Consider the following 14,472-nt stretch of genomic DNA (forward strand, 5'->3'; position numbering starts at 1 on the left):
CCCCCACCAGAACACAGGCACCAGTCCCCTCCACCAGGAAACCTACAAAAGCCACTGAACAAACCTCAACCACTGGCAGCAGACACCAAAAATAACAGGAACTACGAACCTGCAGCCTGCAAAAAGGAGACCCCAAACACAGTAAGTTAAACAAAATGAAAAGACAGAAAAACACACAGCACATGAAGAAGCAAGGTAAAAATCCTACCAGACTAAACAAATGAAGAGAAAATAGGCAGTGTACCTGAAAAAGAATTCAGAGTAATGATACTAAAGATGATGCAAACTATTGGAAATAGAATAGAGAAAATAAAAGAAACCTTTAACAAGGACCTAGAAAAACTAAAGAGCAAGCAAAGGAGGAGCTTCAAGATGGCGGAAGAGTAAGATGCAGAGATAAACTTCCTCCCAACAAATACATCAGAAATACAACTATATATGGAAAAACTCCTAAAAAACACCTACTGAAAGCTGGCAGAAGACCTCAGGCCTCCCAAAAGGCAAGAAACACCCCAGGTACCGGGGTAGGGCAAAAAAAAAAAGAAAAAGAAAAAGAAAAAACAGACAAAAGAATAAGGACGGGACCAGCACAAGTGGGAGGGAGCCTTGAAGGAGGAAAGGTTTCCACACACTAGGAAGCCCCTTCACAGGCAGAGACTGTGGGTGGCGGTGGGGGGAAGCTTCAGAGTCACAGAGGAGAGCGCTGCAACAGAGGTATAGAGGGCAAAGTGGAGAGATTCCTGCACAGAGGATCAGTGCCGACCAGCACTCACCAGCCTGAGAGGCTTGTCTGCTCACCCGCCGGGATTGGTGGGGGTTGGGGGCTGGGAGCTGAGGCTCGGGCTTCAGTTGAATCCCAGGGAGACAACTGGGGTTGGCTGAGTGAACACAGCCTGAAGGGGGCTAGTGCACCACAGCTAGCCGGGAGGGAGTCCGGGAAAATGTCTGCAGTTGCCAAAGAGACAAGAGACTATTTCTTGCCTCTTTGTTTCCTGGTGCGAGAGGAGAGGGGATCAAGAGCACTGCTTAAAGGAGCTCCAGAGACGGGCGTGAGCCACGGCTACCAGCACAAACCCCAGAGATGAACATGAGACGCAAAGGCTGCTGCTGCAGCCACAAAGAAACCTGTGTGCAAGCACAGGTCACTATCCTCACCTCCCATCCTGGGAGCCTGTGCAGCCCACCACTGCCAGGGTCCAGTGATCCAGGGACAACTTCCCCTGGAGAACGCACAGTGCAACTCAGGCTGATGCAACGTCACACCGGCCTCTGCCATTGCAAGCTCACCCCGCAATTGTACCCCTCCCTCCTCCCAGTATGAGTGAGCCAGAGCCCCTAAATCAGCTGTGCCTTTAACCCCGTCCTGTCTGAGCAAAGAAAAGAGGCCCTCAGGCGACCTACACGCAGAGGTAGTTCCAAATTCAAAGCTAAACCCCTGGAGGTGGGAGAACAAAGAAGGGAAAGGGATATTTGTCCCAGCAGCCTGAGGAGCAGCAGCTTAAATCTCCACAAACAACTTGATGTACCCTTCATCTGGGGATGCCTGAAAAGACAACACATCACCCCAAATTGAGGAGGTGGACATTGGGAGCAATGATATATATATATTTTCCCTTCTTCTCTTTTTGCGACTGGGTATGTGTAAGGTTCTGGGTGTGATTTTGTCTGTATAGCTTTGCTTTTACCATTTGTCCTAGGGTTCTGTCTGTCCATTCTTTTATTTTTTTTATTATTTAAAATATTTTTTGTTTCTTAATAATTATTTTTTTATTTTGATAACTTTATTTTATTTTATTATACTTTTATTTTATTTTATCTTCTTCTTTCTTTCTTTTTTTTCTCCCTTTTATTCTAAGCTGAGTGGAGGACAGGCTCTTGGTGCTCCAGCCAGGCGTCAGGGCAGTGTCACTGAGGTGGGAGAGCCAAGTTCAGGACACTGGACCACAAGAGCCCTCCCAGCTCAATGTAATAGCAAACGATGAAAATCTCCCAGTGATCTCCATCTCAAGGCCAGTACCCAACTCCACTCAACAAACAGCAAGCTACAGTGCAGGACACCCTATGACAAACAACTAGCAAGACAGGAACACAAAACCATCCATTAGCAGAGAGGCTTCCTAAAATCATTATAAGACCACAGACACCCCAAAACACACCACAAGATGTGGACCTGCCCAGCAGAAGGACAAGATCCAGCCTCACCCACCAGAACACAGACACTACTCCCCTCCACCAGGATGCCTACACAACCCACTGAACCAACCTTAGCCACTGGGGACCAACACCAAAAACAACAGAAACTATGAAACTGCAGCCTGCGAAAAGGAGACCCCAAACACAGTAAGGTATACAAAATGAGAAGATAGAGAAACACACAGCAGATGAAGGAGCAAGGCAAAAACCCACCAGACCTAACAAATCTCTAGAAGGGATCAAAAGCAGAATAACTGAGGCAGAAGAATGGAAAGGTGACCTGGAATATAAAATAGTGAAAAAAACTACTGCAGAGCAGAATAAAGAAAAAACAATGCAAAGAATTGAGGACAGTCTCAGAGACCTCTGGGACAACATTAAATGCACCAACATTCGAATTATGGGTTTCCAGAAGTAGAAGAGAAAAAGAAAGGGACTAAGAAAATATTTGAAGACATTATAGTTGAAAACTTCCCTAATATGGGAAAGGAAATAGTTAATCAAGTCCAGGAAGCATAGACAGTCCCATACAGTATAAATCAAAGGAGAAACAGGCCAAGACACATATTAATCAAACTATCAAAAATTAAATACAAGAAAACATATTACAATCAGCAAAGGAAAAACAACAAATAAAACACAAGGGAATCCCCATAAGGTTAACAGCTGATCTTTCAGCAGAAAATCTACAAGCTAGAAGGGAGTGACAGGAAATATTTAAACTGATGAAGGAGAAAAACCTACAACCAAGATGACTCTACCCAGAAAGGATCTCATTCAGATTGGATGGAGAAATTAAAACCTTTACAGACAAGCAAAAGCTAGGAGAATTCAGCAACACCAAACCAGCTTTACAACAAATGCTAAAGGAACTTCTCTAGGCAGGAAACACAAGAGAAGGAAAATACCTACAAAAATAAACCCCTCAAAATTAAGAAAATAGTAACAGGAAAATACATAGTGATAATTACCTTAAATGTAAATGGATTAAATGCTCCAACCAAAAGACATAGAGTGGCTGCGTGGATCCAAAAACAAGACTAATATATATGCTGTCTACAAGAGAACTGCTTCAGACCTAGGGTCACATACAGGCTGAAAGCGAGGGGATGGAAAGAGATATTCCATGCAAACGGAAATGAAAAGAAAGCTGGAGTTGCAATTATCTTATAAGACAAAATAGACTTTAAAATATAGACTGCTACAAGAAACAAAGAAAGACACTACATAATGATCAAAGGATCATTCCAAGTAGATATAACAATTGTAAATATTTATGCACACAACATAGGAGCACCTCAATACATAAGGCAAATACTAACAGCCATAAAAGGGGAAAGCAACAGTAACACTATCATAGTAGGGGACTTTAACACCCCACGTTCAACAAAAAACAGATCATCCAAAATGAAAATAAAAAAGGAAACAGAAGCTTTAAATGAAACATTAAACAAGATGGACGTAATTGATATTTATAGGACATTCCACCCTAAAACAACACAATACACATTCTTCTCAAGTGCTCATGGAACATTCTCCAGGATAGATCATATCTTGGGTCACAAATCAAGCCTTGGTAAAAATAAGAAAATTGAAATCATATCAAGTAACTTTTGTGACCAAAATGCTATGAGACTAGATATCAATTACAGGAAAAAATATGTAATAAATACAAACACATGCAAGCTGAACAACACACTACTTAATAACCTAAAGAACAGTGAAGAAATCAAAGAGGGAATCAACACATACATAGAAACAAACGACAAAAAACACAACGACCAAAAACCTATGGGATGCAGCAAAAGCAGTTCTAAGAGGTTAGTTTATAGCAATAAAATCCTACCTTAAGAAACAAGAAACATCTCAAATAAACAATCTAACATTACACCTAAAGCCTTTAGAGAAAGAAGAACAAAAAATCCCAAAAGTTAGCAGAAGGAAAGAAATTTTAAAGATCAGATAAGAAATAAATGAAAAATAAATGAAGGAAATGATAGCGAAGATCCATAAAACTAAAATCTGGTTCCTTGAGAAGATAAACAAAATTGATAAACCATTAGGCAGGCTTATCAAGTAAAAAAGGGAGAAGACTCAAATCAATAGAACTAGAAATGAAAAAGAAGAAGTAACACCTGACACTGCAGAAATGGAAAGGATCATGAGAGATTACTACAAGCAACTGTATGCCAATAAAATGGACAACCAGGAAGAAATGGACAAATTCTTACAAATGCACAACCTTCTGAGACTGAACCAGGTAGATATAGAAAATATGAACAGACCACACTCACAAGCACTTAAATTGAAACTGTGATTAAAAGTCTTCCAAGAAACAAAAGCCCAGGACCAGATGGCTTCACAGGTGAATTCTAACAAACATTTAGAGAAGAGATAACACTTGTCCTTCTCAAACTCTTCCAAAATATAGCAGAGGAAGGAAAACTCCCAAACTCATTCTACGAGGCCACCATCACTCTGTTACCAAAACCAGACAAAGATGTCACAAAGAAAGGAAACTACAGGCCAACACCACTGATGAACATAGATGCAAAAATCCTCAACAAAATACTAGGAAACAGAAGGTAGATATAGAAAATATGAACAGACCACACTCACAAGCACTTAAATTGAAACTGTGATTAAAAGTCTTCCAAGAAACAAAAGCCCAGGACCAGATGGCTTCACAGGTGAATTCTAACAAACATTTAGAGAAGAGATAACACTTGTCCTTCTCAAACTCTTCCAAAATATAGCAGAGGAAGGAAAACTCCCAAACTCATTCTACGAGGCCACCATCACTCTGTTACCAAAACCAGACAAAGATGTCACAAAGAAAGGAAACTACAGGCCAACACCACTGATGAACATAGATGCAAAAATCCTCAACAAAATACTAGGAAACAGAATCCAACAACACAGTAAAAGAATCATACACTATGATCAAGTGGGGTTTATCCCAGGAATGCACAGGTTCTTCAATATATGCAAATCAATCAATGTGATACACCATATTAACAACCTGAAGGAGTAAATCCATATGATCATCTCAATAGATGTAGAAAAGCTTTCAACAAAATTCAACACACATTTATGATAAAAACCCTCCAAAAAGTAGGTATAGTGGGAATTTTCTGCAACATAATAAAGACAATATATGTCAAACCCACAGCCAACATCATCTTCAATGATGAAAAATTGAGACCATTTCCACTAAGATCAGGGACAGGACAAGGTTGCTCAATCTCACCATTATTATTCAATATAGTTTTGGAAGATTTAGCCACAGCAATTAGAGAAGAAAAAGAAATAAAAGGAATCCAAATTGGAAAAGAAGAAATAAAGCTGTCACTGTTTGCAGATGACATGGTACAATACATAGAGCATCCTAAAGATGCTACCAGAAAACTACTAGAGCTAATCAATGAATTTGGTAAAGTAGCAGGATAAAAATTAATGCACAGAAATCTCTTGCATTGCTATACACTAATGATTTAAAATCTGCAAGTGAAATTAAGAAAACAGTCCCATTTACCATGGCAACAGAAGAGTAAAATATACAGGAATAAACCTACTTAAGGAGACAAAAGACCTGTATGCAGAAAATTATAAGACACTGATGAAAGAAATTAAAGATAATATAAATAGTTGGAGAGATATACCATGTTCTTGGATTGGAAGAATCAATATTGTGAAAATGACTCTACTATCCAAAGGAATGTACAGACAGATTCAATGTAATCCCTATCATACTACAACTGGCTTTTTTCACAGAACTAAAACAAAAAATTTCACAATATGTATGGAAAGACAAAAGACCCCAAATAGCCAAAGCAACCTTGAGAAAGAAAAACGGAGGTTGACGAATCAGGCTCCATGACCTCAGACTATCCTACAGAGCTACAATAATAAAGACAGTATGGTAGTGGCAGAAAAACAGAAATACAGATCAATGGAACAGGACAGAATACCCAGCGATCAACCCACGCACGTATGGTCAACTTATCTTTGATAAAGGTGGCAAGAATATACAGTGGAGAAAAGACAGCCTCTTCAATAAGTGGTGCTGGGAAAACTGGACAGGTACATATAAAAGTATGAGATTAGAACACTCCCTAACACCATACACAAAAATAAGCTCCAAATGGATTAAAGAACTAAATGTAAGAAGAGACACCATCAAACTCTTAGAGGAAATTATAGGCAGAACACTCTATGATATAAATCACAGCAATATCCTTTTTAACCCACCTCCTAGAGAAATGGAAATAAAACCAAAAATAAACAAATGGGACCTAATGAAACTTAAAAGCTTTTGCACAGCAAAAGATACCATAAACAAGATGAAAAGACAACCCTCAGAATGTTAGAAAATATTCGCAAATGAAGCAACTGAGAAAAGATTAATCTCCAATCATACCAGCAGCTCATGCAGCTCAATATCAAAAAAAAACCAAACAGCGCAATTCAAAACGGGCAGAAGCCCTAAATACACGTTTATCCAAAGAAGATATACATTTTGGGAGCACACACATGAAAGCATGCTCAACATCATTAATCATTAGAGAAATTCAAATCAAAACTAAAATGAGATATCATCTCACACCAGGCAGAATGGTGATCATCAAAATATTACACACAATAAATGCTGGAGTGGGTGTGGAGAAAAGGGAATCCTCTTGCACTTTTGGTGGGAATTTAAATTGATACAGCCTGTATGGAGAAAAGTATGGAGATTCCTTAAAAAATTAAAAATAGAGCTACCATACGACCCAGAAATACCACTACTGGGAATATACACTGAGAAAACAATAATTCAAAAAGAGTCATGTACCACAATGTTCACTGAAGTTCTATTTACTATAACCAGGACATGGAAGCAACCTAAGTGTCCATCAACAGATGAATGGTTAAAGAAGATATGGCACATATGTACAATGAAATATTACTCAGCCATAAAAGGGAACAAAACTGAGTTATTTGTAGTGAGGTGGATGGATCTAAAGACTGTCATACAGAGTGAAGTAATTCAGAAAGAGAACAACAAATACTGTATGCTAACACATATATATGGAATCTAAAAAAAAAGAAAAAGAAAAAAGGAAAACAAGAGGTCAGAAGAATCTAGGGGCAAGACGAGAATAAAGATGCAGATCTACTAGAGAATGGACTTGAGGATACAGGGAGGGTGAAGGGTAAGCTGGGACACAGTGAGAGAGTAGTATGGACATATATACACCACCAAACGTAAAATAGATAGCTAGTGGGAAGCAGCCGCATAGCCCAGGGAGATGAGCTTGGTGATTTGTGACCACCTAGAGGGGTCGGACAAGGAAGGGTGTGAGGGAGGGAGACGCAAGAGGGAAGAGATATGGGAACATATGTATATGTATAACTGATTCACTTGTCATAAAGCAGAAACTAACAAACAATTGTAAAGCAATTATACTCCAATAAAGATGTTAAAAAAATCCACCACATGAATTTAAAAAATATAATAAAATAAAGAGCAAGCAAACAATGTTGGACAACACAATAAATAAAATTTAAAATTCTCTAGAAGGAAACAATAGCAAAATAACTGAGGCAGAAGAATGGACATGTGACCTGGAAGATAAAATAGTGGAAATAATTACTGCAGAGAAGAATAAAGAAAAAAGAATGAAAAGAATTGAGCACAGTCTCAGAGAATTCTGGGATCTCATTCAGATTTGATGGAGAAATTAAAAACTTTACAGAAAAGCAAAAGCTATGATAATTCAGCACCACCAGACCAGCTTTACAACAAACGTTAAAAGATCCTCTCTAGGCAGGAAACACAAGAGATGGAAAAGACCTTCATAAACAAACCCAAAACTATTAAGCAAATGGTAGTAGGAACATACACATCGATAATTACCTCAAATGTATATGGATTAAATGGTCCAACCAAAAGACGTACACTGGCTGAATAGAAAGAAAAACAAAACCCATATAAATGCTGTCTACAAGAGACCCCCTTCAGACCAAGGGACACATACAGACTGAAAGTGACGGGATGGAAAAAGATATTCCAGGCAAATGGAAATCAAAAGAGAGCTGAAGTAGCAATTCTCATATCAGAGAAAATAGACTTTAAAGTAAAGACTATTACAAGACACAAAAAGGCACACTACTTAATAAAAAAGGGATCAATCCAAGAAGAAGATATAACAACTGTAAATATTTATACACTGATCAAAGGAGCACCTAAAAGCATTTGCTGTTAGCAAATGCTAACAGCCTTAAATAGGAAATCGATGGAAACACAAAACAGGAGGGGACTTTAACACCCCACCTTCACCAATATACAGATCAACAAAATTTAAAGTAAATTAGGAAACGCAAGCTTTAAATGACACCTTAGAGAAGATGGACTTAATTGATATTTATAGGATATTCCAGACAAAAGCAAGAGAATACACTTTCTTCTCAAGTGCTCATGGAACATTCTGCAGGATAGATTATATCTTGGGTCACAAATCAAGCCTTGGTAAATTTAAGAAAATTGAAATTGTATCAAGTATCTTTTCCAACCACAATCTTATGAGGCTAAATATCAATTACAGGAAAAAAAGTGTAAAAAAAACAAACACGTAGGCTAAAAAATATGGCTAATAAATATCCAAGTGATCACTGAAGAAATCAAAGAGGAAATCGAAAAACACCTAGAAACAAATGACAATGAAAACATGACGACCCAAAACCTATGGGATGTAGAACAAGCAGTTCTAAGAGGGATCTTTTCAGCAATACAACCCTACCTCAAAAAACAAGAAAAATATCAAATAAAAAAATAAACCTTACAACTAAAGCATTTAGAGAAAGAAGAAGAACAACAACAAAAAAACAGGTTAGCCAAAGGAGAGAAATCATAAAGATAAGATCAGAAATAAATGAAAAAGAAATGAAGGAAACAATTGCAAAGATCAATAAAACTAAAAGCTGGTTTGTTGAGAAGATAAACAAAATTGATAAACCATTAGCCAGACTCATCATGAAAAAAAGGGAGAAGACTCAAATCAATAGAATTAGAAATGAAAAAGAAGTAACAACTGACACTGCAGAAGTACAAGGGATCATGAGAGATTACTACAAGCAACTCTATGCCAATATAATGGACAACCTGAAAGAAATGGACAAATTCTTAGAAGAGCAGAACCATCTGAGACTGAACCAGGAAGAAATAGAAACTATAAACAGACCAATCACAAGCACTGAAATTGAGACGGTGCTTAAAAATCTTCCAACAAACAAAAATCCAGGATCAGACGGCTTCACAGGTGAATTCTATCAAACATTTAGAGAAGAGCAAACACCTGTGCTTCTCAAACTCTTCCAAAATATAGCAGAGGGAGGAACACTCCTAAACTCATTCTACGAGGCCACCATCACACTGATACCAAAACAAAAGATGTCACAAAGAAACAAAACTACAGGCCAATATCAGTGATGAACATAGATGCAAAAATCCTCAACAAAATACTAGCAAAGAGAATCCAACAACACAGTAAAAGGATCATACACCATGATCAGGTGGGGTTTATCCTAGGAATGCAAGGATTATTCAATATAGGCAAATCCATCAATGTGATAAAACATATTAACAAGTTGAAGGATAAAAAACATATGATCATCTCAATAGATGCAGAAAGAGCTTTTGACAGGATTCAACACCCATTTATGGTTAAAAAAAAAACTCCAAAAAATAGGCATAGAGGGAACTTACCTCAACATAATAAAGGCCATATATGAGAAACACACAGCCAGCATCAATCTAAATGGTGAAAAACGGAAATACTTTACACCAAGATCAGGAAGAAGACAAGGTTGCAAACTATCACCACTGTTATTCAACATAGTTTTGGAAGTTTTAGCCACAGCAATCAGAGAAGAAAAAGAAATAAAATGAATCCAAATTGGAAAACATGTAAAATTGTTACTATTTAGAGATGCCATGATACTATACATAGAGAATCCTAAAGATGCTACCAGAAAACTACTAGAGCTAATCAATGAATTTGGTAAATTAGTAGGATACAAAATTAATGCACAGTAATCATTTGCATTCCTATACAATAATGATGAAAAACCTGAAAGAGAAATTAAGGAAACACTCCCATTAACCATTGCAAAAGAAAGAATAAAATACATAGGAATAAACCTTCCTAAGGAGACAAAAGACTGGTATGCAGAAAACGGCAAGACACTGATGAAAGAAATTAAAGATGATACAAACAGATATACAGATATATCATGTACTTGGATTGGAAGAATCAACATTGTGAAAATGACTATAATACCCAAAGCAATCTACAGATTCAGTGCAATCCCTATCAAACTACCAATTGTATTTTTCACAGAACTAGAACAAAAAATTACAGAATTTGTATGGAAACACAAAAGATACCAAATAATGAAAGCAATCTTGAGAAAGAAATCGGAACTGGGGGAATTAGTTTCCCTGACTTCAGATTATACTACAAGGCTACAGTAATCAAGACAGTATGGTACTGGCACAAAAACAGAAATATAGATCAATGGAATTGGATAGAAATCCCAGAGATAAACTCATGCACACATGGTCATCTTATCTTTGATAAAGGAGGCAAGAATACACAATGGAGAAAAGACATCCTCTTCAATAAGTGGTCCTGGGAAAACAGGACAACTACATGTAAAAAATGAAATTAGAACACTTCCTAACACCATACACAAAAGTAAACTCAAAATGGATTAAAGCCTTAAATGTAAGACCAGACAGTATAAAACTCTTAGAGAAAAACTTAGGCAGAATACTCTATGACATAAACCACAGCAGGATCCTTTTTGACCCACCTCCTAGAGAAATGGAAATTTAAAAAATAAACAAATGGGACCTAATGAAACTTCCAAGCTTTTGCACAGCAAAGGAAACTATACACAGGACCAAAACACAATTCTCAGAATGGGATAAAATATTTGTCAATGAAGGAACTGACAGAGGATTAATCTGCAAATTATACAAGCAGCTCATGTGACTCAGTATCCAAAAAACAAACAACCCAATCAAAAAATGGGCAGAAGACCTAAATAGACATTTCTCCAAAGAAGATATACAGATTGCCAACAAATACATGAAAAGATGCTCAAAATCCCTAATCATTAGAGAAATTCAAATCAATACTACGATGAGGTATCACCACACATTGGTCAGAATGGTCATCATCAAAAAATCTACAAATAATAAATGCTGGAGAGGGTGTGGAGGAAAGGGAACCCTCTTGCACTGTTGGTGTGAATGTAAATTGATATAAACACTATGGAGAACAGTATGGGGCTTCCTTAGAAAACTAAAAATAGAACTACCATATGACCCAGCAATCCCACTACTGGGCATCTACCATGAGAAAACCATAATTCAAGAAGATTCATGTACCACAATGTTCATTGCAGCTCTCTTTACAATAACCAGGACATGGAAGCAACCAAAGTGTCGATTGACAGATGAATGGATAAAGAAGGTGTGGCACATATATACAATGGAATATTACTCAGCCATAAAAGGAAACAAAAGTGAGTTATTTGTTGTGAGGTGGATGGAACTAGAGTCTGTCATACAGAGTGAGGTAAGTCAGAAAGTGTAAATACTGTATGCTAACACATATATATTGAATCTAATAAAAAAATGGTTCTGAAGGACCTAGCGGCAGGACAGAAATAAAGACACAGACATAGGTAATAGACTTGAGGACTTGGGCAGGGGAAGGGCAAGCAGGGAATAAGTGAGAGAGTGGCATGGACATATATACACTATGAAATATAAAATAGATAGCTATTGGGAAGCAGGTCCATAGCACAGGGTGTTCAGCTCAGAGCTTTGTGACCACCTAGTGGGGTGGGATAGGGAGGGTGGGACGGAGACATAAGAGGGAGGGAATTTGGAAATATATGTATGTGCGTAGCTGGTTCGCTTTGTTATACAGCAGAAACTAACACAACAATGTAAAGCAATTATACTCCTTTAAAATGTTAAAAAAAAGAAAGCTCTAGTAGCAATATTCATATCAGATAAAATTGACTTTAAAATAAATACTGTTACAAGATATAAGGAAGGATACTATACAATGATCAAGTGAGTAATCCAATAAGAATATATAACAATTATAAATATTTATGCACCCCACACAGGAGCACCTCAATACATAAGGTAACTGCTAACAGGCATAAAAGGCAAAATCAACAGTAACACAATAATTGTAGGAGACTTTGACACCCCACTGACACCAATGCACAGATCATCCAGAAAATAAATAAGGAAACACAAGCTTTAAATGACAAAATAGAACAGATATATTTGATTGATATTTATGTCATTCCACCCAAAAGAGGCAAAATACACTTTCTTCTCAAGTGCACATGGAACATTTTCCATGATAAATCACATCCTGGGTCACAGATCAGGCCCTGGGAAATGTAAGAGAACTGAAACCAAATCAAGCATCTTTTCCAACAACAACGCTAAGAGATTAGAAATCAATTACAGGAAAAAAACTGTAAAAAACACAAACACATGGAAGCTAAACAGTGCAGTGCTAAATAACTAATAGATCACTGAAGAAATCAAAGAGGAAATTAAATAATACAGAGAAACAAGTGACAATGAAAACATGACAACCCAAAACCTATGGGATGCAGCAAAAGCAGTTCTAAGAGGTAAGTTTATAACAATTCCACATCAGTTCAAGAAAAAAAGAAAATACTCAAACAATCTAGCTTTACACCTAAAGCAACTAGAGAAAGAAGAACAAAAAAACCCAAAGTCAGTAGAAGGAAAGAAATCATAAAGATCAGATCAGAAATAAATGAAATAGAAATGAAGAAAACAATAGCAAATAACAATAAAAGTAAAAGTTGGTTACTTGAGAAGATAAACCGAATTGACAAACCTTTAGCCAGGCTCATCAAGAAAAAAATTTAGAGGACTCAAATCCATATAATTACAAATCAAAAAGGAGAAATTACAATGGACACCACAGAAATACAAAGGATCATGAGAGACTACTACCAGCAAATATATGCCAATAAAATGGACAACCTGGAAGAAATGAACAAATTTTTGGAAAGTACAAATTTCTAAGACTGAAATTCTTCTGATCCAGGAAAAATAAGAAAATATAAACAGACCGATCACAATTAATGAAATTGAAACTGTAATTTAAAATCTTTCAACAAATAAAAGTTCAGGACCAGATGGCTTCACAAGTGAATTCTATCAAAAATTTAGAGAAGAGCTAACACCTATCCTTCTCAACCTCTTCTCAAACATTGCAGAATGAGGAACACTCCCAAACTCATTCTACAAGTCCACCATCACCCTGATACCAAAATCAGACAAAGATTACGAAAACAGAAAATTACAGAACAATATCACTCTGATGCATACATGCAATAATACTCAACAAAATACAACAAACAAAATCCAACAACACATTAAAAGGATCATACACCATGATCAAGTGCAAGTTATCAGAGGAATGCAAGGATTCTTCCATATATTCAAATCAATCAATGTGATACGCCATATTAACACACTGAAGAATAAAAATCATATGATTATGTGAATAGAGGCAGAAGAAGCTTTCAGCAAATTTCAACACCACTTTATGATAAAAACTCTCCAGAAAGTGGTCATAGAGGGAACCTATCTCAACATAATAAAGGCTACATATGAAAAACCCACAGCAAACATCATTCTCAATGGTGAAAAACTTAAAGCATTTCTTCTAACTTCAGGAAAAAGGAAACAATGTCCACTCTCGCCACTCTTATTTAATATAGTTTTGGAAGTCCTAGTCATGGCAATCAGAGAAGAAATGGAAGTAAAAGGAATACAAATTGGAAAACAAGACGTTAAAATGTCACGGTTTACAAATGACATGATACTATACATAGAAAATTCTAAAGATGCTACCAGAAAACTACTGGAGCTAATCAATGACTTTGGCAAAGTTGCAGGATCCGATATTAATGCACAAAAATCTCTTGCATTCCTATACACTAACAACGTTAAGATCAGAATGAGAAATTAAAGAAACAATCCCATTTACCATCACAACAAAAAGAATCAAATACCTAGGTATAAACCTACCTAAGAGGGCAAAAGGTCTGTATGCAGAAATCTATAAAACACTGATGAAAGAATTCAAAGATGACACAAACAGATGGAGAAATATTCCATGTTCTTGGATTGGAAGAATCAATATTGTGAAAATGACTATA

Source organism: Physeter macrocephalus, chromosome 21 (genome assembly GCF_002837175.3).
Source record: "Physeter macrocephalus isolate SW-GA chromosome 21, ASM283717v5, whole genome shotgun sequence".
In the NCBI taxonomy this organism is placed as follows: Eukaryota; Metazoa; Chordata; class Mammalia; order Artiodactyla; family Physeteridae; genus Physeter; species Physeter macrocephalus.